Raw genomic sequence first — 26356 nt, 5'->3', positions numbered from 1 at the left:
GAGAAATTGAAATGAGCACTAATACTCTGTATTTCATCTGTCAGGTGAGATAACCACCCCCCCCCTTTATAAACAATCCCAGTTTGCTGTAGCTAATCGTTCTTATATGCCTGTCCTGGCACTACTCGGTAACGAAGCAGCCAGATGTGAGCAATCTGATACCCGCCCTGTGGAACTGAGCTGTGGATGTTGTTATTTGTAGCTGCCTGGGCAGAACCACCAAACCCTGACACTTGTTCTCCGCCAGAGTTTTCCCTTTGTGTTAAGTGCAGCGCAGCGAGGCTGGGCAGGCCTCCCTCTGCCCCGAGAGCGCCTTCCCCGCGTCGCCCGAGTCGCGCGAGGCCGGAGTTGGAACTGCTGGATCCTGCGGGCTATATATAGTCCCATAAACTATTATCTCATTCTGGGCCAGTCAGCTTGCTTCATGCAAAAGTGTCCTAATCTTGCCCTAACTGCCAGCCTAAAGGTGGAATGCTACTTTCAGATTATGAGAGGCCTAAATGAGCTGAATTTTTTTAATATTCCACTTTCCCTCATTTTTTTAATACCTTTGTACCTCTGCAAGATACCACCAATTGAAGACCTCTGTTTATTCACAATACGTGTACAAAACTGACAATTTTTCTCTACTTACATGTCGCAACCTGATTTCTAGGGAGTGGAAAAGACTTCAAACATTTGTAATTGTTGGCTTCACTCCTACGGCAGACCAGTAAGGCTCAAGAAAAGACCACGTGCACTTCATGTAGGGACCTCCAGACAGTCACCAACACATCAACTATCCCCACAAACACAGGATCATCAGAACTCTCAGCTTCACTGGGCCATCCCGCCTCCCAAATCCTCACTGTCTTCCAAAGCTCTCTTAGGCAATGCACGATTATACCCACATAATCACAACAAGCCCTGGATTCCATACGTCCATTTAGACCTAGGGAAAATTTGTGACAGATTTAAAGGGCGGGAAAAGTAGATGCCCTCAGTAATGAGTGTGTAATAAAAAGCGTCTTATAAAATCCACAGAAGTGAAAAAGCCTTTAAAGGACAATTGCCTTTATTAAATGTTCAAACAGTATAAAAATCAGAATTTGAAAACTGCCCTTATACCTAAAATTCCTGATGAGAACTGAGTGAAGGATCATTTCTTGCCAAGTAACTCAGGTGTAATCAGGTGAGATCCATCTGTGCCATGACAGCCAGTACCAGCCATGGGCTAACGTTCCCTAAACTGGGTCAACACTCCGAGGCAGTTCAGAAGGTGAATGACTTGGGTGGTTCCTTTCTCGTGTGGACAGACCCAGCACCCACAGTGCAGCACTGTTCTGCTCTCAGGCACTGAGGAAATGCTGTAAAAGAATAATACTGGAGCCATCCAAAAGATTTAGACGGCTTTATTGCTTAAAAACCCAACCCAACCCACCCAACCAACCGACCAACACAACCCAGAGGCTCAAAGTCCCCAGATTTCTAGAAGAATTAGAGGCAGCTGGACCTGACATAGGGACTGGAGAGGCGGTACAGCGATGCTCCCTCTCCCTGGCTCAGAGCTGCCTTTCCACTTGGCTCGGAACCAGTGTCATCGCTAATTGGATGCTGAGGGATGGATCTGGCCACCTGGCACTCTGTCTGGCTCCGAGCTGATCACCAACTCGCTTGGCAGGCTAAGTGGGGAACTGGCCACCTGGCTAATACGAGGGCTACAGAATCTCTGACAGGCTGGTTGCCAGCCTGCTAAGACATCTTTTTATTGGGATGCTGACAGTCACTTCTCCCTTTTGCTGCATTCATCCTTCTCATCACAACTTGTATACCCACAAAGAAACACCAACTCGTGACCCCTCCTCCCTACTTTCCTCTGCCTGCTACAGTGGATAAAGACAGGCTCCTGCCTTAATTGCTAAATGAGAATACAATGAGCTTCTCACCTTCTCCTCCAATTTCTTTACATTATTCCAAGTTCCCTACCCCCACTCCATCCTGTCTTGCTTCTCACCGTCATTCTCAACACTCCACATTAAATTTTGTATTAGCTGATGAGTTTCACAACAATTTTTGAATAGTCCAGTTTGTTATTTTCTAATTAGTAAAAATACTGATAAAAATTAAGAATAACATCAAAACAAAGAACTGGACAAGAATAATGTGAAATCAGATTCATGCCTGAAGGCTGGATTCTCCACTTCCCTTACACTCTGTGTTATTATTAGCACTTGCAAAACCTCAGTGAGAAAGGCCACAATTTTGATTTGATTTTTTTTACATTCATTTTGCATATATGTAAATTACCCCACAAGGAGCAAGGCAATGGAAAATGAAGAATGAAGCTCACAAAAAGACATCCGTAAAGAATTCCTGGAGTACTGTCAGCGTCACAGAGCGAAACATCCTAAGTTAAGGTACGAAAATTAATTTCATTACTTCAAGATCTTAAAGAAAAATGTATTACAAATACTGAAATTTTCCACTCAACTCCAAATGTACTATGATGAGGTTCTGCAGTGGTTTTAAGCTGGTCCTGGGATGCAGTAAGTAGGTAATGTCAAGCTCTTACATCTGAATGCTCTGAAAAGAATGTCCTTTGTTAACTGCATCGTTGTACAAGGATCAGATCAGTGATCGGAACAGGGCTGTGTTCACCCCTGGTGTGATGTTCTCAATACGCACCAAAGGTTCACTTGCACCTCAAGGGACCAGCTCCAGTTGGTTTTAACGGGGACGCCCCATGAGCGGAAAGAGCTGGACGGGGCTCAGAAGAGGTAACGCAGCCCAGGGGGTGGATCTTCCCAGTTCTCAACAGCCATGGTTCAACTGAAGGTAGCGGAAACATTTCAGTTTATCCAAGTGAGGTTATGGAACTTGTTTTTCTCTTTCATTGTGTATATGCTACAGCTACTGGAGGGAACATCTAACATCCCAGTTTAACCCAATACAGCTTGGCACTGGTGCTGAGGGCAGCAGCCATATGCTTCTCCACCCGCCCATTTCCACACTGATACAGCCCTTTTAGTTGTCCCAGCCAAAGTTTTCAGGTAGCCACATGAGGAAACCCATCACAAAACTGATCCAGGAGAAAACTGGGGTCGTTTTTCACTCTTGGTTGTGTATATCTTCGATTGTTCTCCCATCCAGTCATCCCACGGAGGGAGGGAGGGAGCAGCAAGGGGACAGAAAGAGGAGGCTGGGAACTGCAGCAGGGGGATCACTTCTTGTGCTGCAAGTGCCCAGAGCAGCCAACACTCACTGTGAAAGCTCAGCTCTAGCGACTGCAGCACCAAGGAAGCATTCATGGGACTTATCTAGCAGCGAAAAGATGTTACGAGCTGAAAATAAGCACTGGAAAATGTCAGAGTGATATACTGAAGTAGCAAATGTGGTTAATCCTGAAGAAGTCTCTTTATATGGAATAATTCTGTTCAATTTTCTGAATCCGCATGGTAAGTTCAGCCCAAGCTTTTAGCAATATGATAAGCACGAAGGTAGGTATCTATGCTGTATTATTTACACACACACAGTGTCTGTGTCTAATAATATAGTAATAGACACATACATTTGCATTAACAAGTTATTAGAAATTTACACTTTGTGGTCCAAGATAACAATGTTAGAAAAGGAAGAAAGGAAGGTGGTCAGGCAAGTCCTCCAGTGATCAGACTCTTTGTCTCCCTTTTATTCCCCTCCTACCTGTTGTTTCAGCGTGTTAGTGCCCCGAGCAACACCACAGCTGAGACAAAATGCTCATGTTTTAATTCACTTCCAAAATTCAGTTTGGGGACGCTGTCTGTTAGACAAAGTGCTGGTACCTCTTTAGAAGTACAACAGTTATGTGCTTCCATGTCTCTGAACTTTCCTGGAATTAACCTACTTATCTTTTGTAGCCTTTTTTTTTTCTTTCCAATTTTCATAATAGCCCTGTAATTATAGGAAGAGTATCTATCTACAGTCTAAAGGTGGAAAAAAGTATTTTAGATATTCATTAAGACAGGAATGAACATTAAACTAATCAAGCTGCTGTCTTCAAATTATTTTTACCTTTTTTCAGCTGGACAAGTGATTTTCCTGCAGCAGTGCTGGAGGTTTCAGGAAACTTACTGCTTTTTAGGGAGCTCTTACCAGCATGAGCACCATCTCTGACTACCTTTGAGCAGCGTTTACTCTCCTTTACCTGGTGAGCCTGTACCAATAAAATTACTGCCAATCTTCGTAAGAATTTATAGGTGAGTCAGGAACCCACACACCAAACCACAAACATCCCCAGGCACCGAAAGCACTTCCGTGTCCTTGGGAAGCCTCCTCCTGCAGGGCATCACCCCCCCTTCCAGTCACCACGCCGGCTGCCTCGCCGGTCACTCCAGTGCTCTTGTGGAGACTGGGGACACAAAGGGTACTGGCTGACTTGTCTGCATGTCCATCGCTCCCCCCGGTACCGGTACCTGTCCCGGGTCACGGTGTCTCCTCACGACTGGACTATGGAGCCCCCACTGCTCGGAGTTTACGTCAGAGAGGCTCCTGCTTGCTTACCTGAGCCCACTTCCCCATTCGGGCTTTGCAGCCATGTCCAACCTCGCTTTGCTGCCCTTTATGGCTCACAGCTCACAAAACCACTGTACTACTAATATTAAAAAAAGACAAAATCCAGTGATTCCAGCTGACTTCCCGTTTCAGGTGTCTAAATGTCAGAGGCTCTCTTGTGCTCTCTGACTCTGGATCGGAGCTTGAACTACCATGTTACGAGGCGCCAGCTCAGCGGCACAGCGCTCCCTCCCGCCCGTTCAGCCAGCTCAGCTCTTTCGGATCCATTTTTCTGACTGGCGGTGCATCCCATCAGCAAGGCCCCACATTATTTTTTAATCTTCCGCTGGTAAAGGGCTGCTGAACAAGTATGATCGTCATTTCCAAGCGTGACATTTAGCACTGCGGGTGCTTTATTTTCCCCATCTTAGGTGTCAGTGGAATACTTGTTGCTGTTTGCTAACAGGCTTTGAAGACTTCCAGCTGTGGACAAGGATGATGGAGACTGTGGGGCAAGGGATTTATTACAAAACCTCAGCATTTGGTGCTTAGTAAACTGTGTGGCCCTCTCCCTATTTAGGTGTCACTGCTAATACTGACCCAAACTGGAGCTGGGTGCTGCCGAGCCCTTGCACCCTGCACAAGCCAGCGAGCTGTTCCCCAATTCCTCCCCAGTGCCCCCACTGCTCTCCAGTGCTCACAGCAAACACACCGCTCACTCTTGGTCCTGGAACTCACTGCAGTCACCCATTGGTAGCCTGCAAGCAACTCAATTTTAGTTCCCTGTAAAAGGTTGTTTTTCTTTAACTGGTCTGGCAGTCCCAGAATAGCTCTGGGCACTCTAATACATGCAGTACTGTAAGTAATGACAGATAATGCTATCGAGGTCTTTTCCTAGAATATAGGGATTAACTCACCTCATTAAAATCTACACATTCTGCATAGCATAATGCAGCTACTTCAGGACAACTGTTTAAGCCAACCCAAAGATATTAATTTCTGCGAGAACTAGGATGATCCCTAGCTGTCCTCTTACTTCCCTGTATTCAGATTTGTATAACCTTTTTAGATTAGTACGTAGATATCATAGCACTGAGCACTTTTAAAACCCTAAAATAGACTACATTAGCTTAAATTTCTAGGTAGTAAAGAAACTCAAGAGGAGAGAAACATAATTAACTTGGAACATGGAAAGATTCCCTTGTGGGAAAAACACCCTGAACTAAAAAAGGTAGTTTGTACAAAGTACCTAACAGTGAACCCACAGAATCTGGCAGGTTATACTCTCTGAAGACTGATGTCTTAGGTTGAAGGTGGAAAGGTTTTTGGTTTGTTTTCCCTTGAGCATTTGTTCTTAGACGTTTAAAAATGAGCTGATTTTTTTTTTTTTGATATTAAAATGTAAATCATCGCCGTTTTCAGTGCTTGGTCTTTTTCTGTCAAGAAAATTACAATAAAAGCTGTGTTGCTGGAATTGCCTGCAGGTACTTCTCTACATGCAAAGGGTGCTTCTGAGAGCTACACTAGCACACGGAGCCCCGTTCTGTGCGCGTTAAAATAAAAGGTGAAAGTATCCTGAGCGTCGGTAGACGGAGAAGGTAGGAGATGGAGAAAGCAGAAGTCCACGCAAGATCAGGCCTTCCAAAAACCAAACCGATTTCCCCAAATGATTCAGGTTTTTTTCCTCATAACTTGCTTTTTTTCTTTTCAACTCACTAAAGTAACTCTGGGCTGCTTAATTTCTGTTTGTGCAGCAGCCTCTGTGGCAAATGACCGCTGCATATATATTTGTTCCACAATCACACTCTTAGACTGGTGTCTACCAGCTGTGCAAATGCCTGGTCATACAGAAGTGGAAGTGGCTACAGAAAGGTGAATTTGCAGAACTGACTGTTGATCTATTACAGCTGAAAATTTTAAAGTCCAGACTCCCGTAATAGTTTTCATTGTCTTACCATAATTCAATTTCTTTTTAACAGCCTTACCTAACTTAATTATTCTGGCATGCTATGTCAATCAGTTGCCCCCCCAACACTCTTTGTTTTTTTAAAAATTATGGTCACGTTGCCAACTTCAAACAAAACAAAAGATACTTCTTTCATCGGCCTGATGAATTCTAAGTCCTAAGAAATAAGAGTCCTAGGAAATATTGTTATGGGAAGAAACAACTTCCTATTTATGTGATTCTCAGTCTCTGCTGACTGGTCAGCACCTTTGGCTGTTTTACATCCTTCTGAACACACCCTTAAAAGATGTAAATTGTTTGTTTGTTTTTAAAAAACTCCAGAGTAGCTCTGTAAATACAACATTTCCAAAGACTACTACAGATTAGATGTGTTACATACGGTCCGTATCAATAAATCTTCTGCTTTATCAGTATGTCAGAAATCTTGGGAGATACTTTGCATTGTCTTGCGCCATAAACTGGCAGAACTGTTCTAATCCCGTATATCCTTCACAGAGCCTGCTTAATAATGAAAAAGCTGCCATACAAGATAAAGAAGTGAATACAGATAACACAGCGAAGCCTGAAAATGGGGACAGAGAAAACTCTCCAGGCCAAATGGAAATCTACTGGGATTCTGTAAATGAACCAAAGAGGAGTTCATTCCCATTTTTTTTAAGAATTAGTACATCAGTCTCAATTAGAAAGTCTTCTCCATTCCAGATAACAATTGTCGTTATTTATTAACACAAATTGTAACCAAGGATGTCACCATGCAATGACATATGGTAACAAACTGAACCTCACAACTGTAATTTTTATCATTCCAGCCTCACATCTTGCTCCTAGTTAAAGTTGTATGTCACTACTGGATAAGCCAGGAGCAGTACTGATGTAAAATAAAGGGTAAACACTCTTAAAATCATGTCCTGTCATCCGCTGAGACCACGCTGTCCCATGTCTCTTCCAGTCACATAATAATCTATTGAATTATGAAACTATTCACTAAAACATTCTATTACCTAACTATAATTTTATTTTAGTGCAACTTTAACTGAAAGCAATGGAAGTTTCGCCTGCAAAATGTTATGTCACGGTTGGATGCTAATTTTTTACCTCCAGGTAAAGTTCTACTCCCTTTTTTCATAGAGAGCTCTTAAAACCATCAATTTTTTAGGTAACACACATTAATTTAATGAAATTTGCTGTTTGGAATGAATACAGAAAATACAGTAGAGAGTCAGGGACAATTCATCCTTTCCAAAGCATTTTTATCTAAGTGTGCTTTCTTACCTGGCCAAAAAAGCCAGCTCCTGAAATGTATCTTTTTCTAATTATATATATAAACATAATAAGGTCACTGAGGGCACTACATTATGCTTAGAACTAATAATAGAAGTATAGCAAAGGTCTGAGAAAGCACTTCAGCCAGTGGAGTGTGAGTGCACATTAACGTCTGGCTGTGAACATTACAGACCAGTTAGATGATTAATTCTATCGCAGTCACCTGGAGCTTTACCACTGGTTTTGAAAGGGCTTTTTTTCCAATACTTGATAACGTTATTTTTTTGGTGACACTTATTGAAGCATAAATATAAACAAACTTCATAAACATGAATTAATAATGCTGGCATTTTAAATGTTTTAAGAAGTATTCCGAAGATGTTAAGTGTTTTGCCCAAAAGAGGCGGAGTTATTGAGAGAACAAAGCACAGGACAACATCACAGTATGTCAGTGTTAAGAATTTGTAACTTTTCCAAAAATGAACAGATGTTCCTTCTTTCTACCATTTTTTCCTCACTATTGAGAATCATAGCTTCAGCTAGAAGGGATAAAGAAATAAATGTATTCATGTACTACAGAATGAATCATTTTACTCCTTCTGCCATTTACAGTTTCCAGCGCTGAACTTCCACATGGGTAGCAATGTAGCATCCCAAGAGTAACAGCAAGCACTCTGCCTCTCTGCCTTCTTTCTCTGTATCTGCTGTCTGATAAAGTTTTAAATCTCAGATTTTTTTCTTCCTAGAAAATAACTACTATGAGAGGCGATGCCTCTAAGTGGTCCTTCTCCAGAACCCATTTGAGATAACATAATATTAATTATAGCCATTCTCCAGAGGAAAAACAGTGGTAAAAAGGCAAGCTGAGGTTACTCTTTCCGTCTGAGATATGCTATGAAGAACAGCCATGAAGAATTTCATTACTAGCTGGCATAATACTGAATCACACACAGCTAACGAGTATAATTGCATTCAGAAAGTTTCATTTTAAGAATGTGTCAAACATATAATTTGATCAGGGTGTGTGAGTATCAGCGCATGGTACATTCTTATGTCTGTGAATCAGAAGGCGTTACGAGCCACCTACCTCCTGGTAGCAGGGAAGCTGCAATATTCCTTCCTGTTAGAAAGAAACCTGGACCATCTTTTTAAAAGGTGACAGCAGTCTCAGCACACATCTATTTCAACTCCTTGGCCTTCCAGTTAGACCAGTAACATTAGCAGTGTTACTGAGAAACAATAGCTACGAAGTTTCTACTCTTAAAGAAAATTTGAACTTTCTAGCAATAATAAATATGTTAAAATTTAAAAATGAAGCACTGGTGTGGCATTTACAGTTCTGAATAGCTCTATTTTTTGTAAAATGTTGCTGATTTCAATGGGGGAATAGCTTGTCCGTTTATTAAAGTTTGGAAAAGGTTTATTAGCTACATGGATTGTACGTTAGGAAAAGAGCATTAAATCTTCCCTTTAAGAGGTCAGTATTTCTGTTCAGGATTATATTTTTGTCTAGAAGACACGTAAGATTAAAAATCGTGTTTCAAACAGCTACTGAGGGGGCTTCCTGCGTACCTTAGGCCGTGTGTTACAGCTCTCCTCTGTCAGCTTGTTCAGCCACAAAGTCCGTCATCCTCCGGAGAGCAGCCCTGGGCCGTCCCGCCGGCTCACACCGCACCTGACGGAACAAGGGGGTGTTATGGCAACGAGACAGGCAGGACTACAAGCCCCCGATGCCCAGAAATTCCCTTCAGAACTGCCACGAGGCACGGTGCCTATCTAGCTTCTTCCATCTCCCACATCCCTGATGGAAATGACATTTTGAGTAACATCTTTCTCTAATTTTCACGGATCGACTAACGATACTTGTACATCAAAGCCGTGTGCTGAACGCTGCGGCATCCTCGGGGCAGAGGCCCTGTTTCCCATTGTCTTACAACATCTTGAGCAACAGTTTTCTGCTGTAAAAGCAGAACTTGAAAGAGCTTCTGGTGACTCTGCAATAACAAACTGCGTATGGCTGAAAGTGATTTAGAGGATTTGCTTCTTAACTTAGAAGCAAAATCCCAATTTCTACGTTATACACAAACAATAAAATTATAAAAGCATGAAAAATAACAAAAGAACTCTTTTAATATTAGGTCGAGTGCAATGAAACTACCCTTTGCCATATGATGATTATATAAAGTGCAAACAATGTCATTTAGCATTGCCGGCGGTGCTTTATTATTTCAAGTGAAAAGGGATATAGTGAAAGGAATTTAGGAGGGGGATGGATAGTGTCAGCAGTAACAACATACATGATTACACATTACTATAATTAGCAATGGAATTTAAAGAATTAAAAGCAACATATTTGCTTTGTTTTTAACTATGTTTTTGACTCAGCAGCAATTCCTTTGATATACTTGGCAGAAAAGTTAATCTCTGTCTTTTTTAAAATACAAACCCATTAGAAGGAGAAATGCTGTGACCAAAGGTGAACACTTCAATATAAAAAGGCCCCTAAAAAACGCTCCAGGAGGCAGTTTAATCCAAATCTGGGATAACTATGGGTTAAGAATACACTGATGTTGGTTTGTTCTCCCCTCTTTTAATACTACTACCTCATACTAATATGTTTGGGGCCGTTTTTTCCAACCTGATGCTGACCAACTCTTCCGTTGTAGTTGCTTTTTTTACTTTGATACACCAATCTGGGCAGCAACCTCGCCACTCCCAACAGCGTGTACCCTTAGCTTCTTTAATTTCATTCTGCAGTGTGGTTTCTAAAGGTTATAGGTGTGAAGGAAGAAGTGATGCTGAGGCATAACAAAAGCTTGCACTCGGAGCATGCCAAGCTTTGCTTAATTGCAGTTGCAGTACGCTTAGAAACATATCTGTGAGATTGATGAATGACTTATCTGCTCTAAAATACCTGCATGTGCATTTGCAGCAGTTTTCTATGCAAATCAGGTACTTATGCACACAAATTATTCTAGTTAGCTACAGGAGTCTATGATGACCTAATCTGCATGTTCAGCTGTAGTACACCTCTAAATTAGCATGAAAACTGTGCATCTTTTGCATGCAAAAAATGCATGCCCGGTTAAACTTAAAGGTGGATCTTTTATTATCTCTGCACTACTTTACTGTGCTTTTAGTTGGGATGTACACGTTACTGGAATTCACTTTAACTCATAAAAACATTTTGAAGATATAAGATATGCTGAAATATTAAAGTTTTTAAAGTAAATATATTCATCCTTTGAACAAGTGTAATTCTCATAAATTTTCAAAATTTGGGAAGAGAAAACATCTTCTTGTATGTCAATAAATACCTGCAATTAATATTCTTATGTTAAAAACTTTGTCAAGGTTATTATATGCAGTAGTTGTTTACACAGCATCACAAAAAAGGATACTCTTAATATCTCACTGTCTGGGGAGGGGACAGAGGAGGTTGAATGTGAGGCACAGCAGACCCTAGATTACACCCTCACTAAAACACAAGATAACCAGCAAATAAATTGTGACTTAAGAAGGGAGCCAGGCTAGAGCTGTCAGATAAAGCTGTACTTCAGAGGTGAACAATAAAGTTTATATAAGGTCCTCTGTCAGGGTACAGCCAGTAAAAACAAAACCAGTACGCTGGTGAAATGCTGCTTGTACCTGGACTTTCATCTTTTGGCTCTAGGACAAGCAGTTGCTGGACTAGCTCGTGACTTTAAAGAAGGAACCGTGTGAAAACACTATCCATAGAAACCCAGACTGTTAGATCAAGCTATAGAAAGACATCGTCGCTGTTAGTAGCACAGATGATTTATAACCTATGCACGACGACCAGCTGAGAAGCAAAACAGTAAATACAGGCATGTGAACTTCGAGTAGTGAAAATGGAAGACTTGTCGAAAAAATAATTTTCACTTTCTTTATACTAACGTTGAAGAGGGGTTCACTTCAGTAAAGAATTCTGCTGTGAAACGTGAAGACTTTGCACAAGGCCGAGGTTCTCAATACACGGGAGACCAGATTTGTTTATCTTCTGTTTAATGCTATTAAGAAGGTTGGTAGAGAGGGTACGGTCCCAGACTGCCCTCTCCCTTACGGGATAACATAGAGGAAAGGCCACAGGAGTGCTAGAAAGAGGATCTCTAAAAGCAAATACACCTTAAAAAGGAACCTGAATGCTTTTGTGCTGCGCTTTGCATTGGGAACACAGCATTTTCCCACATATGGGTATTGTCTCTGTTTTGGTTGCAAAAATAACAATTTTTTTGAATATCTTTAAGTTAAACCCCAAGTGATGTTAAAATTTTAAATACAATGGCAGAAACGTTCGCATGTCCTTCCATCTATAAAAACAATAAAGCAGGCAATTTTTCAGATTTAGAGGCAAGTCTTGCTTGAGCCACAGAGAAGTCACTGTTTATTAGTGAACAAGAAGATGAGAAAATTCTCACGACTTATTCCAAGGGCAGGGTTAATGATACAGGCAGACATGTCCACCGACTCACTGATTGGCAAGACACAGCCAGAAGTTAATTTTTCTTTAGTATGTGCTCAGGCACCTCATTATGACAGTATTTGTGTCACCAGAACCTACTCCTGACCTAAAACCCAGCCGACCTTTCAGTTCAAATCTGTGGAGGCATTTTCATACAACTTTTTCTCTTCCAGCGCTCTGCAGCTGTAGCAGCTCATACCTTTTGTAGGTCAGGCACCCCAATGGACTTGCAACAGATAAATTCGCTGATTACAGCGGTGCAGTCACTGTGGATGTTTCGCTACAAAAATATATACCCACGTAAAATATTAATGACAACTTTCATTCATAGGTAACATATGAATTATCAATGAATGAAGTTTTAAGTGTTTAGCAGAAACCTTTTAGCAAGGTTTGATGTAACATTTTGAAATATGTAATCTCCGGTGTAATAGAAATAGCTGTGTATGCCACCCCATATGGTAAAAAATACACTGAAGAAGCCTGGCTCACTCTGAAGCGTGGCTCTGCAAGCTGTAAACATTTACTTTAGGAATACCCTGAAGAAAAAAATTGAAGTTGGAATCAGAAGGAACTCTGCACATCCCTGCTGAGGCAGAGGGTATGTGTTTCTGTTATCAAGGTACACAGTGGCAATCGAGGAAACAATCAAGAAAAATGGGCTCTGAGACTCCTCATAGTTCAGCCGTGCTGGGAGATGGGAATTTTCTTCCGTAGCAGTATCAAGCAACGATATGACAAGGAAGGCCAGCTGTACGTGGAGAATAAGATACCTGTGTCATGGAAGCGTTGGGAAAATTCATTAATCTCTGTGAAAAGGATTTAACTTCTTGGGTAGGTGCTAATTATCACTTGAGTATGCACCCTGAAATACTCAGTATGTTAGAATTTTGGGAATGTCAAAGCACTTTTGCCTGCTTTGCAAACAAACCGAAAGCCAGCACAGGTGATTTGAGTGTACCATTTTAAAGTTTATCCTAAATTTCAGCCCCCGTTTCTGCGGATAGCCCGCTCGCTGGTTGCAGTTGAGATGCTGGGCACCTCCAGAGAACCACAGGCTGGCCGGCCCGGCCCCGGCTCCCGGAGGGTTACGGAGCCGACCCTCCGGCACAAGGAACAGGCACAAGGAACAACAAGACGTGCGGAGGCAGCCAGCACTGAGCGACCAAGGGCAGACTGGCCCAACGCGCCCCACCCGGCCGATATTCTGCAGCGCGGTGACTGGCTCTGGGGCGCCAGGAGAGCTCTGGGTGTTGGCTACTTTGACTTCAGCGAGGCTTTTGACACGATCTCCCAGTACCACTACAGCCAAGCCAGTGAGATACGGACTAGACAGGTGTTCCGTGCGGATGGGGTACCCGTGGGGCTCAGTGGCAGGTGGTCAGCAGTTCAAAGGCCACGGGCCTTCTGGATGTCAGCTGCACACACCACAGGAAAACCCAGCACATGGCTATGGGGGATGAACCTGCATGGGAAAAGGGCTCCATCCTTTACCCGCAGTAGGAGTGGAGGGCTCTGACCTCCTTCCAGGCCTGTCCACCTATAACCAGCACATTAAAAACCAAATGAGCCAATGACTGTATGCCTCTTAAGAGAACAGAAAATTTACTTAACATGTTTAAAAATTAAAAGTATGTCAATTGCCAGAGAACAATTTAAGAGGCTAAAATTGACCAGTGACTAATACCCACTTGGATCTAGAATGTGGGCAGTGATAATCTTCAGTTGGACACATTATTTTTCTGCATACCCGAGTGGCACGAAGGATTGTGCAGATTCGCAGATTTGATCCCCTGCGTTTCTCACGTGGATGTGTCTCTGAAACACCACTGACATGTGCCTCGTGGGAACTGGGAACGTCACCTCTGCCACGGAAGGGAAGTGTTCCTGACAGTGATCAGCACAGAAGTTCAGAAATACTGGGTGGAAAAAAACAGTAGGGCCAGATCCAGTCCTCTTCTTTGGAAAGTGTCTGAACACTTCCTTGAAATGCTGGCATGGGATACTGACACATGCTCCTCCCTTTTGATTGTTTTTCATTAACAAAAGGATCAGATCCACCCTGCATTGTCTCCTCACTGGAAATTTGGCCTACGGACTTATCCAACTGTTTATCTCATCATTAATTATATTAATCAGTATATTGAAACTGATTTACTCTATACTTTTAGTGCATTTTGAATGTCACCAGTGTATTTGGGAATGTCTGTGATATCATCTCTGGGTGTAAACTCTAAGAAATTTTCAATGCTTAAATGGATCTAAAACTTGTGATCTAGACAATTAAAAAAATAAGTTAAATGCAGGTTCCTATTCATTTGCAGTGCGTATCAGGTTTAAATAGCCCTCCCTTGCCAACCACTACATAAAATAACAACATAAACAAAAGAGAAAGTGAACAACCATAAGCCACAGCACAAGAGCAAAGCTGACAGAAAGAACTGTCAAGTGCCCTCAGTATATAAACAGAGATTCATTACATAAATTTTAGATATTATTAATCTCAGTTGCTACTTGCAACAGAAACAGATAAAACTATACAGCTTTCGACCAAGAAATTTTTGGTGTCCCTTAAAGTTTCTTCAAGTTTTTGCTATACAGGTAATTTTACATGCGGAATGACTTATTTCCTCAGTTCAGCATTTCAGAAAACTTTACGGCCCGTGTTAAACGCTGTATTATGCTGTTACGCCTGCCAACATTAGAGGTGACTTTGGTCAGCGGTCTTTGACACTGACACATGTAACTGTTTCCTGTAACAGCAGGGCTTTTTCTGTTTCGCATCTGGATTTACTGCGATTAAGCAGTTACACTGGTTGGGTCCACTGCCAGCTCATCTCTGGCATTTACCAAACAGAATATTTTGCAAAGCAACTGGGGAAGGACTGCTGTCACTGATACTCTAACCACTGAAGACTGTAAGGACTGCAAAATCAATTGAGGGGATAATTTGGCTTCTGATATACATAGCTGCTTGATTATATTTGTCAAACGGCAATTGAGGGAGGCAGCGGCCCATTTCGCCAGCACTCTACTGTCGGTGACTTCTAGTGAGCATGTGGATTAAATTATCAGCAGTCTATGCCTCAGTTTACCATTAGGAACACTGATATATTAAACCAAGGATATTTTGAGATTAACTAAGCAAGGTTTGTAAAAAATTATGACAACATTCTATACCAAGCATAAAGCATTATTTTTTTTCATACTGATACTGTGAATGTGCATTAGCAGGATGCACAGGGACACACCAAGTTCCTGGATCTCCAGTTCTGCAGCGGTAACGGTCACAAATGATATGCATGCCTCTTTCAGATCTGTAACTCTAGGTCTGTGGGACAAGGTTACTCACTAAAAATAGTGCTGTCTCAGGAGCAGATTCCACACACGCCAGAACACGTCATAGCAGTTTATCTCTGTGGTGAGACCAAATGCAACAGCCCACAGAAAGGAGCAGCGTTAACTCTAAGACTTTTCTTGGCAGTTGCACCAGTTTGGTTAGAACAAAGCCAGCATCAGCTCCTCCACGGCTACCGGGGGTGGAAAGCTGTGCCACACTGCATCGCAGGGCCCCATCTCGCCGCTCTCTCCCACGGCTTCGCACAGCACCGATGCAGATATTGTGCATTTCATGTCAGGGAAGCATGGGTGGACAGTCCGCGAAGCATCTTCCAAGCTACGCCAGGCATAAACGTATTTACTCTGCCTCTTCGTTCTCTTCCTAGCCCCTTCAGCAGTGCTAAGCCTCTTCACTGGCACTTGCAGCTTTTTTTGCCACTTACAGACACCACTAACGCAGCTCTACCGCTAATTAAAATGCTGATGGAGAAGGCAGTGCCTGTGACAGGGGGGCTGTGCATGTGACAGGGCCGCGGGGTGCCACAGCAGCCCAAGCGTGAAGAGCGCGGGCGCCTGGCAAGGGGCTCTAAGAGGAGCTACGCGGCCTGGTGCCAGAGGGGGCGGGTATCGGGGCCGGTACCGGGGCCGGGGCCGGTGGCCCCGCGGCCTGGCGCCGGTGGCGGCCCGTCTGCGCAGGCCGCGGCGCGCGGGGGATGCCGGGAGGCGGCCGGCGCGGGGCACGCCGGGACAAACGCTCCCTGCGCCTCCCAAGATGGCGGCGGGCGGCTGTCCCCGCCCCCCGGGCCGCGCACATGCGCAGTGCCGCGGCGGGCCGCGCCGCTCCCTCCCTCCCTCCTGGCGGCCGGGGCGCCACTGACAGACCGCGGAGCGGAGCGAGCGGCGAGAGCCCCCGGGACCCCCCGGACTCCTCCTGCTGCCCCGCGCCCCGCCCCGCCGCACCGGTGAATGGGAGAGGCGGGCGGCGCCGGCCCCACGGAGCAGAGCGAAGCGGCGGCGCTGGCGGCGGCTCGGGTAAGGCCGGGGCCGCGCCTCCCCTCCCTCCTGCCCGCTCGCCTCCCCTCCCCTCCCCCGGCCGCCGTCGCCCCCCGCGGGAGCCTGTCCCGGCCGGTGGCGGGGCCCGGCGGGCCGTGCGGCCGGCGCGGCTCTGCTCCGCTCTGCGCTCCCCCCTCCTCTCCTCTCCGGCTCCCCGCCCTCCGCTCCCTCTCCTGCCCCCTCCCTCCTTCTCTCCAGCTCGCTCTCAAAATGGCGGCCGCGCCCGTTGGTGAGGAGGGAGCCGGGGAGGAGGCGGGGGAGGCAGGGCGACGGGGCGGGAGGGAGGGAGGCGAGGCGGGGGACGGTCCCCGCGCCCCGGCGGGGTGGGGTGAGGTGGGGTGGGGGCCGCCGGGCGCGGTTCCCTCCCCTCTCCGCTGGCCCTTCCCGGGCTTCAGCGCCGTCCGCGCTGCCGGTGACTTAGCAGGAAAACAGGGCGCGGGGGAGGAGTGGGCCAGACAAGGGAGCGGGGTGGGGTGAGGGGGAGAGGAGCCCCCGCCGTGGGCTCCGGCTCTCCCGGCCTTCGTGTGTGTGTGTGTATCGTCGTCGTCGTTCCCCCCCCCCCCCCCCTCCATTAGGCCGCTTCATTTCTTCTGGTGACTTAGCAAGATACCGGGGCGGAGGCGATGGGCCAGCGCGAAGAATAATGAAAAAAATACTCAGGGGCGAGGAGGCCGGTGTGTGAGCGGCGGGGAGGACGGCGAGCATCCCTTCCCCAGTTCCTCCCGGAGGGTTTCCTCCTGCTCTCCTCTCCCCCGTCCTCTCGAGGGCAAGGCAGCGTTTGTCAGGAGCTGGCCCAGATCTCCGGAGTCGGCCGCAGCACAGAAAACAAAACCAGGATTGATAATACAGGGGAAAGGAGTAGGTGTTATTTTAAGAATTTTTCACATCCACCCTGTTTTCCTGCAGTGATCTAGCGGGGAAGGCATTGATAGGAGGTGGCTCAGACCTTCAGAACCAGCTGCAGTGGGAACGGGGGAGGGAGGTCTAATCTCTCCTTCTTGGGGTCATATCGCTGCCTGCTTGCCTACAGTCGCACAGACTTTCCTTGAAAACCTTTTGATAGGGATCGAGTTTGCTAAAATGCTCTATTTATTGCCACTCCTGAGTTTTTGTTCTGTCAGGAGGTTGTACACAGGCAGGGCTTCAGATGGAAGTTGGGGGGTGGGAGTGGTGTCTCCCTTAAAAAGTTTAGGGTTTGCTCAGTTCTGTGGGTGTGAGGTGTGTTGGGTTTTTTGTTTTGTTTAAGGTGGATGCAATTAAACTTGACCTTTAATACCAATAATAATGTGACACCTTCCTTTTTTTTTTTTTTTTCTCGCCATAGTAGCACTGGTAAAATTTCCTTGCCGATAGTGCTGCAGCAGAGGGCTTGGTTGTTGCAGGTCAAGTCAATTCATAATGAATTGCCTAACCAGGGAATGGTGGAAGATGAAGCTATATTAAAAACCTTTAAAAACCACTATTTTACTGTAAATAAATGTTTGGGCATATTGACCTGGCTGAATTACGTATTTATGTGGAGATTCTTTTAAGTGTATATTCCTACAGCAGCATTGTTTATAGTATTAGGGGATGGGGGTTAAAGAACCTACAATCAGTGATGAACATTTCGTAAATGATCGTGCAGCATTCGGCTGGTTTTCGGAAGAGGGAGGGACTGCTATCAGAATGTTATTTGCCCTTAGAGTCATTTTGTTAAATAGGAAAATTATGTTAGGGAACTAAACAAAGAAAATATTTTTAAACAGAAAGATCTGTTGCAAATTTCTAGCTTGTTCTCGGGGATCTCATTTTTGTGTGTTTCTTTTGATATTGCCATGTTTATGGATGCTGTGTGCAGCCATTGAGCAGAGAAGAGACTGGGTGGAGTAAGGAGGCAAAGCTGCGAAATGGCTAGATTACCCTTTCATAGCTTTTTTTTTTTTTTTTCCCCCTTTGCTGGGGTGGAGGAATACTAATTGCCATAACAATGAAGTCTCTTCTTTAGGGAAGAATCTAATGGTGCAGGAACCTTCTGAAATGAAACAAATCTCGCATTCTGTTTTGAGGCTTATTTTTCTGCAGGGTGGATCTTGATTTGTCTGGCAGTGAGAAGTGACCAGTCACTGTTGCAAAGCTGGAATTTTTTTTGTCTGATAACCGTTTCAGTTTATTGACTTAGATATTCACTTGTTGAATTTATTTTATTTACACTTTAGATAAGAATTACAATTTTATTACAATTTTTTTGGCGGGTATTTTACACACAAGATTCTCTGAAATTCAGAGAGCCCCCTGTATTGTTGCTTAGTACTATTATTTGTTCATGTAACTTCTTGCTTGGACTGGGTTATGGGTGGACACCCAAGAAAAGACAACCCCTGCTTTCTCTGGTGACCACAGTAGAGTAACTCTTATTAGTGTACGGTCTTAATTGCATTACGCTTCTTCATGGGCTGAGTTCATATAAAATAGCATCTCAAGGTTTTGGAAGCCCTTTTGAGGCAATATGGCTGTGTAAGAGCATTACTGTACCGCTCGGGGACTGCTGCATCGTGGGGGTAAGACTGACACTGAAAGTTGTGTAGGAAAGCTGTTAGAACAAAGGATTTGGGGAGTAACGAAGGGATCAGATGAAGCACCTAGGAAGGGCTGCCTGTCAAAGTGCTCTCCTGTCCCAGCTGCGGCTCATGGCATCCCCATGAATTCAGTGTTGATCAGAGCAAGTACAACCCTGAAGACAAATGGTTCTGAAGCGGGTTGAGGTTTTGCTTTTTCTTGGGTCCGTCTCAGTTCTGGAGTCCAGTTTTTGATGGTAGATGGCCACAGATGAGACTGCGTTTGGTTTTAATTTGCCCAAAATTAAATTAAAGGGTAGTGGCTTTTTTCTAAGATGTAGTTCGTTCACTTAGAGTAGATGTTAGGGGATTCAATGGATGTGTTCACTACATGCCTGTGTCTAAAAATGTATCCAGGCTAAGACCAATGGTGAACCCAATAAAACACTTGCCTCCTTATTTGGGGGAGTTTTGTCCTTGAAATGATGGCAGTTACTTTCTGTGCAGGAGTAACTTTTAATTTCTGTGCTACAAAAGAAGGCGGCATTAACACTTACCTTTATGACGACGCAAGGTCTGTCCTGGGTGTATTGCTGACTCTTCTGCCTGTGCTGTCTCCTGTGCTCCACCCAGCCTCCAGTGCTGTTTGTATTCTTTGTCTGCTCTCAACTTTTTTGTCTCTCCAACTTGCTATCAATGGGACAGCTATTGAATTAGCATCTGTTGACTGTTTTGACAGTTACACTCCAACCTTGTCTGTCTTAAGAACTCGATAACCAACTCCCATCAGTGCTAATTATCATGTGTTTGTACCCACTTGCAGAATATTCTGGGCAGCAGTAGCCGGGAAACCCCTGCCCCTCCAGAGCTCAGAAGCACACTGTGTACGTTTGCTACAAAGCTTATTTACAGCCCTCTGTAGCTGCTTCTGGAGTTCATGAGCAGGACTGGTGGAAACTACCGTAGTGTGAAGTGGAGCAGCTTGTGAATAGTTTCGTTTTGGTCAGCTTGCCCCTACTTCTGTGACCTTCAGGCCCATTTTCTAAACTAAAGGCAAAGACTGTGGGAGGGCTGCTGAAATGTCCGTGAAGTGATCGCTGAAATACTTGTCAGCCTGACAGTAAGAACTGCTTAGGCCTGAATTTGGGAAATCAAGAGGACACATAAAAATCGGTAGTTAGTATTAATAAATAACAATTTGAGATTTCATGTAGGGTGTGGGGAATTTCCAGCCTGTGGCATGTAATATATGATGGCAACTGAAGATATTTCCCAAGTATCAGAGCCATGCGAGTTAGTCAAAATGGTTCTGGGTTTCTTCTGTGAGGTTTTTTAGAGAAGTAGTAAGTTATGTACTGTCTATACGTGCAGATCTGTTAACGAACTTACAGCTGGTCTCCTCTTTCTCCTTTTTTTAACAGCTTAAATATAATTGGCAGAACAACCTGTTTACTAAAAATGTATTCAGTTGATTAAGCCTTGGTCGAAAGGCTTTCTCAGGAGCTACTTTATTACCTGGCACAAGGGGAATGGGGCTCCTAATGTGGCTTTTGGGTGTTGTGACCATAGGTGTTTATTAATGGGTGATGTTGCTTTGTCTTTTGATCTACCTGACAGAGTAGGTTACACCTCAATTTAAGTTTTTAAAAATAGGCATTTACAGTAAGACATAATCCTGACCTGTTTAAAACTAGTTTCCGCGTACATAAAGTTATTTCTTCAGAGTTCTTGCTGTAAGTGCTGCCCGAGTTTGCGGGAGTGCACATGGTTGTCCTCTGCATGGAGGGCTTGTGCCGCTGCTGGAAATGCAGGGGGGTGATTTGAGCTGGGGCTGCGTTATGTCAGCTTCATTGTGGTGTCCTTACCTGAGGTTGAGTTAAATGGCTGGTTTTCTTGTGTTAATTATTTTAGGAAAATGCTTTTCCTCGTTCCTACCATGTTTTGAGTCCTACTGATGAGCGTTACATATTAGAAACATCTGAAAAAACCCATGATTTTTATCTGATGAATAATTTAGTTCTAGTTTTAACCTGGTGAACTTGCGAGGTACTGCAGGTTAGCGCCCCAACAAATGTGTATATCTAACATATCTTAGTTGTTTAAAGAAGGGTCTTTTCTTCTTAATACTCATTGAGGCAGGATTTGAATGAGGCAATGCTTGTCTCATTCAGCATGTTTAAAAGCTCTTTTTTTTTTAACCTCATGCTGTCTCTTTAGGGGATTAGATAGGTGTGATTTAGGCTATCTTGCTTTTAGTTCACTGTCATGGAAACCACCTATCACATCACTTCATGCTGGCATGTACTGTTAAGAAATTTCAAAGAAAAATGTTAGGTACAAAATAAGTGTATGCTGTGATCCATTTCAGCAGTGCTATAAACATACAGTCCTCTTCAAAGCAAATCATGTGTGCACAGCATTGTCATACTAAGCAGTATCAAGAGCACCGATGCGTGCATAACTACATAAAAAAAAAATCAACATTATGAATTCAAAGTACTTGTTAGTTAATATATTTAGAAGTACTTTAGCCATTTCCTCCTTATTGGTACTGCTTCTGAGAGAGCCCGGCAGCTTGACTTGGTTGCTTATGGACTTTTGGATAAGGATTGCAATTAAATAAATAAATACATCTTTGTGGTTGTGATTCTGTTGACTCTGGAAGACTCACCTGGTATTTTTAACCAGTTGCTGCAGACTTGAAAAGGTATTTCCAGTTCTGGGACAATCCATGGTGGTTGAGGTTTATAGGTGGTGCTGCACCACCAAATGGCTGGTTTTCAGAGCTCCGTTGTTAATGGGTCCCTGGGAGCGAGTTCGCGGACGGGCTGTTCTGAAGCACCTCTTGTTCTCCAGGGCTTGCTGGGCGGGCAGCTGCCCTTCCTCCTCCGAGGCAGGGCCAAGGCTGACCGGGTTTATGGCACAATGCTAGTTTAAGTTTACATCTCCGATAGCACGGTGGCCTTCGTGAGTGAGATCATTTAGACCTTCCTCATTGTTCCTGTTGTGCTCTGCAAATCTTAAGTTCTCTTGGTTTAATTAGACAAGTGTCTTCTCCCCCCTGCACAGATTGCCTTTGCATGAAGGTAGCTTAACGCTAAAGCAAAGGTGTTAAGTTTATCCTTCTTTAAGACTAGAGGAAGATCAGTTAGAATCATCTAGCCTGTAGATAAATGACGGTTTCTCCATAAAGAAGCGATGTTGGCAGTTTGTGTGCTTGATTCACCTGGATTTAGGGGTGAAGAAGGAGGTTGGATAAACAGTTTGGTTTATTTAAATGCTAGTGTCTTTACAATCTATTAAGAGGATGATGTCATTAATGTGAGTGTGTATATGTATTTTGAAACAGATGGTGTCTATTAAATCAGTAATAGCAGAAGTTTTTGGTTCTCACTCAGCTGGATTTGTAGGCAGCAAGCTCAAACTAGATTGGAGGAAGCTTAACAGAGGCTCTGACCCCGGCGTTCATCCGCAGCAGACAGTGAGGATGGGGTTGAAGTTCTAATGCCATGCATGCCATTTTTGTCATAAAATCTTGTGAACAGCTAACACTGTTCCAACAAACTTGGAATTTATCTGTTGCATGGTTTTGTCACACTAATGCAGCTGGGATGACTACTAATGATAGATCATTTCCAGTACTACAGCATATCACAATCTCAAATTTATACACCAACAAAATGAGAACCGAGGTGGTTGTGAGTAACACGCCGTGCTGCCCAGTGTCTGATCCATCTTGCCCTGGTTTGTGCCATCTGACGTTGCTTCTGCCGGGGAAGGTGTTTTCCATTTCAGGAGTAAAAGAAGTAATTCAGTGTTTGTCCTCTGCTCTCTTGGCGTGGATGAGGGACCTTCCTCTGAGCTGAGCGGTGGCTCTCTCCAGCTTGAGAGTTACCACATGTGCAGAATTGGTGAATTGGTGGGAGATGTAGGGTTGCTGGTAAAGCTGGGATGAGGAAGGCAGGTGTTCCTTAGGGACTCGTTCCCACAGCTTCGGGTCTGCTTTAGAGGCAGTAGTAGTAGGTGAAGATGGGTCTTAAGGAAGTTGAGACTTCTACAAGAACCCTGGTGCTGGTGTCATGAAAGATTAAACTCTGTTATCTGTAATAATATGTCTGTATGACAATTATGACTTTTTAATTTAATTTTCCTCTTTACTTGCCATGTGAAGCCATTTTCGGTCAACAAGCTTTACAAGTGGTTGAAGGACTAACAGAGTTCTCATGATTTGAAGAGTTGAAGTTCTAACTGAATTGTTATTCATATTTCTTTGTGGTTTTGACCTTCTCTTGTTCCTAAAGCTTTTATGTAGGGGTTCCTTCAAGTTTCCTTCCAGATGTTTTTTGTACATAAGCTGAATCAATTCAGAGTCATTTCTGTTAATGTCACATTTCCAATATAACAGGCAGTTTAATAATTGAAATATTTAAATTTGGATATAGTCCTGTGACCTCCTTTACAGTTGTAAGTCCACTCCTTAATTCTTCAAGCCAGAGAAGTATTGGGGGAGGAACTGAAAAGAACAAAGTTCAAATCCAGTGCGTGACTGCTGACCAACTGTAAGAAGCTATTCTGGGTACATGCACTCTTCTCTTGGTGGCTTAGAGAAAGTAGCTTAAATACGGTGTTCTAGAATTGCTATCACACAACACGTATGTTTTGTTTGACCTAGCAAAAATTATTTTTGAAAAATACCTTGGTGGAGTCATCCAGATAAACCACGGGGTGCGTTGTGCCTTCCTCTGAACGAGTTTAGAGTGGCAGCTTGAGCTACGTCAGCCCGCTGTAACACTGACCCTCCTCCTCCCTTGGTCCCCCCTGCTCCACTAACCTGTGTCTGACCAAAAAGTCATTCAGGTTTCCAGTGAAGTTCAGTGAAAACCCAGTGGGGCTTGATACGACTTTAAAACTAATTTTGTGAAATAATTCCTTGCTGTTATATCCCTATCACAACATACTAAACAGCAGCATAGAGACTTCTACGTCCAAACCCTTTTCATGCGTTTTAAAGGTTTCTTTCCTACTGCAGCCTGCTCTTTTCCAGGTTCATTTATTGGTAGTTAAATTTACCTGCATTTTCACACAGAACTGAACAGGCAGGCTGGAAGAAGGATGTTTTCACTCGTTTTCTACCAGAGGCTACATGTAGACTACAAACTTGAGCTCTGACCTGGAAGAAGCTTAAAGGCACTAAAATGCTACGTAGTGACTGTGTGCTCGAGATGTTTCTCCTCAGAGTTAATTGTACCATGCTTCTATCAGAATTGCAAAACTGAAGTGATAGAAAGAGGATAAATGTCAAGATTGAATTAATTTAAAGACTTGCCCAAAAAAATATTTCCCTAGCAAATTTGGTCCAAATATATCAAAAAGTCACATAGTGTTGGTGCCTGGGAAAGTAACGAGACCAAAAATGGTTTTTTGTTGTTTTCCATTCCTAAAGGTAGGTGGTGACTGCCAGTGATCTGTTAAGTAGTGATTGTAACTTGGAATAATATGGTAAAGTAGATGGACATATGGGTTTATTTCAAAATGTACATCTCTAATTAGGACAGAAGTGCATTTATTGAGGGAACGTGCTGTGCAGAGTAGTTCACTTGCTCCTGTTTCATAGTATCTTGATGACATTTCCTAGCTTTATTTTTTAGATGTAATTACAACCTGCATTCCAAGTCTTTGGAACATAGGCACTATGTCTGATCTGCTATTGATTACTTTCTAGTTCCCCATGGATTTATTGTTGAATTCTTTTCAGAAGTAAAACTACAGTATCAGGTTTTTAGCAAAGTCAACTCAACCTGTAAAAGTCAGTGAAATAGATAAGAAAACTGGCATAGTAGGACTTTTCAGGGTTTTGGTGTTAAATATATTTGCTTTGATAAATGTTTAACTGAACTGAAATGGAAAATGTTTTTGGTAAATTACTGCAAAATGTGAACAAACACTGCACAAAATGCTATATTATGTGTAATACTACATTGACAAACTTGGCAAAGCATTTGTGTTTAAGGCCTACAGGCATTTTAAGACTTCACTTAATTGCAGAATAACAAGCTTACTAAACATGTGAATTAAAAATAATGTTCGGAGTTGTAATTCAGACCAGATTTGCTTTTTGTTTTGTTTTTCCAAAATAAGATAGTTGTTGGTGCCCAGTTTTTCATAATCCTTCAGCTAGCTTTAGGGATGTAGGCTGAAAAGTGGGGAAAACAGATGAGCCCAGCTCCTTTGTGAGTAGCTTGCTTGCCTTCTTCGACTCCTCCCTGCCGGCTTGGCAGGTGATGAGTTGGGACGTTTTCTGGGCTCGGGTGTGTTTGCCCCACTGTGAGAACTGCCTGCCTGGTCTCGTGTGGTTGTACCGTGTGTGTGCTGCTCGGCCCTAACCCGGCCTGAGATGGAGCGGGGGAAAGGAACTGGATGTTTTATTTTGCTTGTTACTGTTTTTCTTTCCTATCAACAACTGGAGACAGATTTCTAAGAAACCTGTTCAGGTCAAAGCAGTTATGCCCAAGAAATATGGATATTACTTCACTTTTAATTGTTTTGTATTTAAATGGCAGCTTCTATGGGATCTGTTTCTAGAGTATGTTTGTGGGAAGAGTTGTCCTGTTCTGTGGTTTGAGTTTGATAAAGCAGTGTTTTTGCTTACTGGGTTTAAAATAAAATCAGACCATTAAAAATTAGTCAAGATTAAAAGGCCGTGTTCATATACACTTGCTAGAGTTCAGCAGTATAATCGAGAGGTATAAGAACAATTAATCTAGTTCTCCCATACAGGACTGTAGCTAATTGCCTGCAAATACTCTCAAATAATCACTTTGTTAGGTCTTCTTGTTAATGTTACGAAACAAGATACACTGTTGGAAAACTTTGCAAGGATCTAATGTGCCAGCCATGTAGCAAGAGACAATGCAACAAGAGTTCCCACTTTATTAATGCATAAATGGATCGTCTCAACTTCAAAGAATGGTGGAATTTAATTCTGGTTCTATCAATTCAGTTAGTCTGTTTGGTGGCTCTGGTCTCTGCTACCACTTCATGAGTGACTTGCCTTTCACTGGGATTAAGAAGTTACCTGGAGAGAGGAAGCTAACTGGGCTAGGATTTCAGATCCATCAGCAAACTCAGAGGAAAACACAGGGAGTTTCCTTTCAGATAAAATATCTAAGAACAGTAGAATGTGTTAGAGAAACCGCTTGAAAGTTG

General features: G+C 43.5%; 1 protein-coding gene and 1 long non-coding RNA gene across 4 annotated transcripts in view; one reads left to right on the top strand and one right to left on the bottom strand.

Annotated features, from left to right (window-relative positions):
* The window catches only part of LOC141968289 (uncharacterized), a 42177-nt gene extending 25998 nt beyond the window's left edge, over window positions 1–16179 (bottom strand). Inside the window, exons 1-3 of one of the 2 annotated variants that reach the window (XR_012634835.1) lie at window positions 15574–16179; window positions 9311–9413; window positions 1272–1346 (exon numbers count right to left, since the gene is read on the bottom strand). This is a non-coding gene — a long non-coding RNA (uncharacterized LOC141968289). Of the gene's footprint in view, window positions 1–1271; window positions 1347–9310; window positions 9414–15573 lie in introns of those variants that run through there. The other variant, XR_012634834.1, reaches the window with a different exon arrangement.
* Window positions 16180–16406: 227 nt separating this feature from the next.
* Window positions 16407–26356, top strand: part of PAFAH1B1 (platelet activating factor acetylhydrolase 1b regulatory subunit 1) — a 37409-nt gene continuing 27459 nt past the window's right edge. The window contains exon 1 of one of the 2 annotated variants that reach the window (XM_074922592.1): window positions 16407–16592. The gene's annotated coding sequence lies outside the window, so the exon portion shown is untranslated. Of the gene's footprint in view, window positions 16593–16772; window positions 16843–26356 lie in introns of those variants that run through there. The other variant, XM_074922593.1, reaches the window with a different exon arrangement.

This window comes from Athene noctua, chromosome 19, assembly GCF_965140245.1.
Source record: "Athene noctua chromosome 19, bAthNoc1.hap1.1, whole genome shotgun sequence".
In the NCBI taxonomy this organism is placed as follows: Eukaryota; Metazoa; Chordata; class Aves; order Strigiformes; family Strigidae; genus Athene; species Athene noctua.
This window is presented reverse-complemented; position numbering and strand designations above follow the sequence as displayed.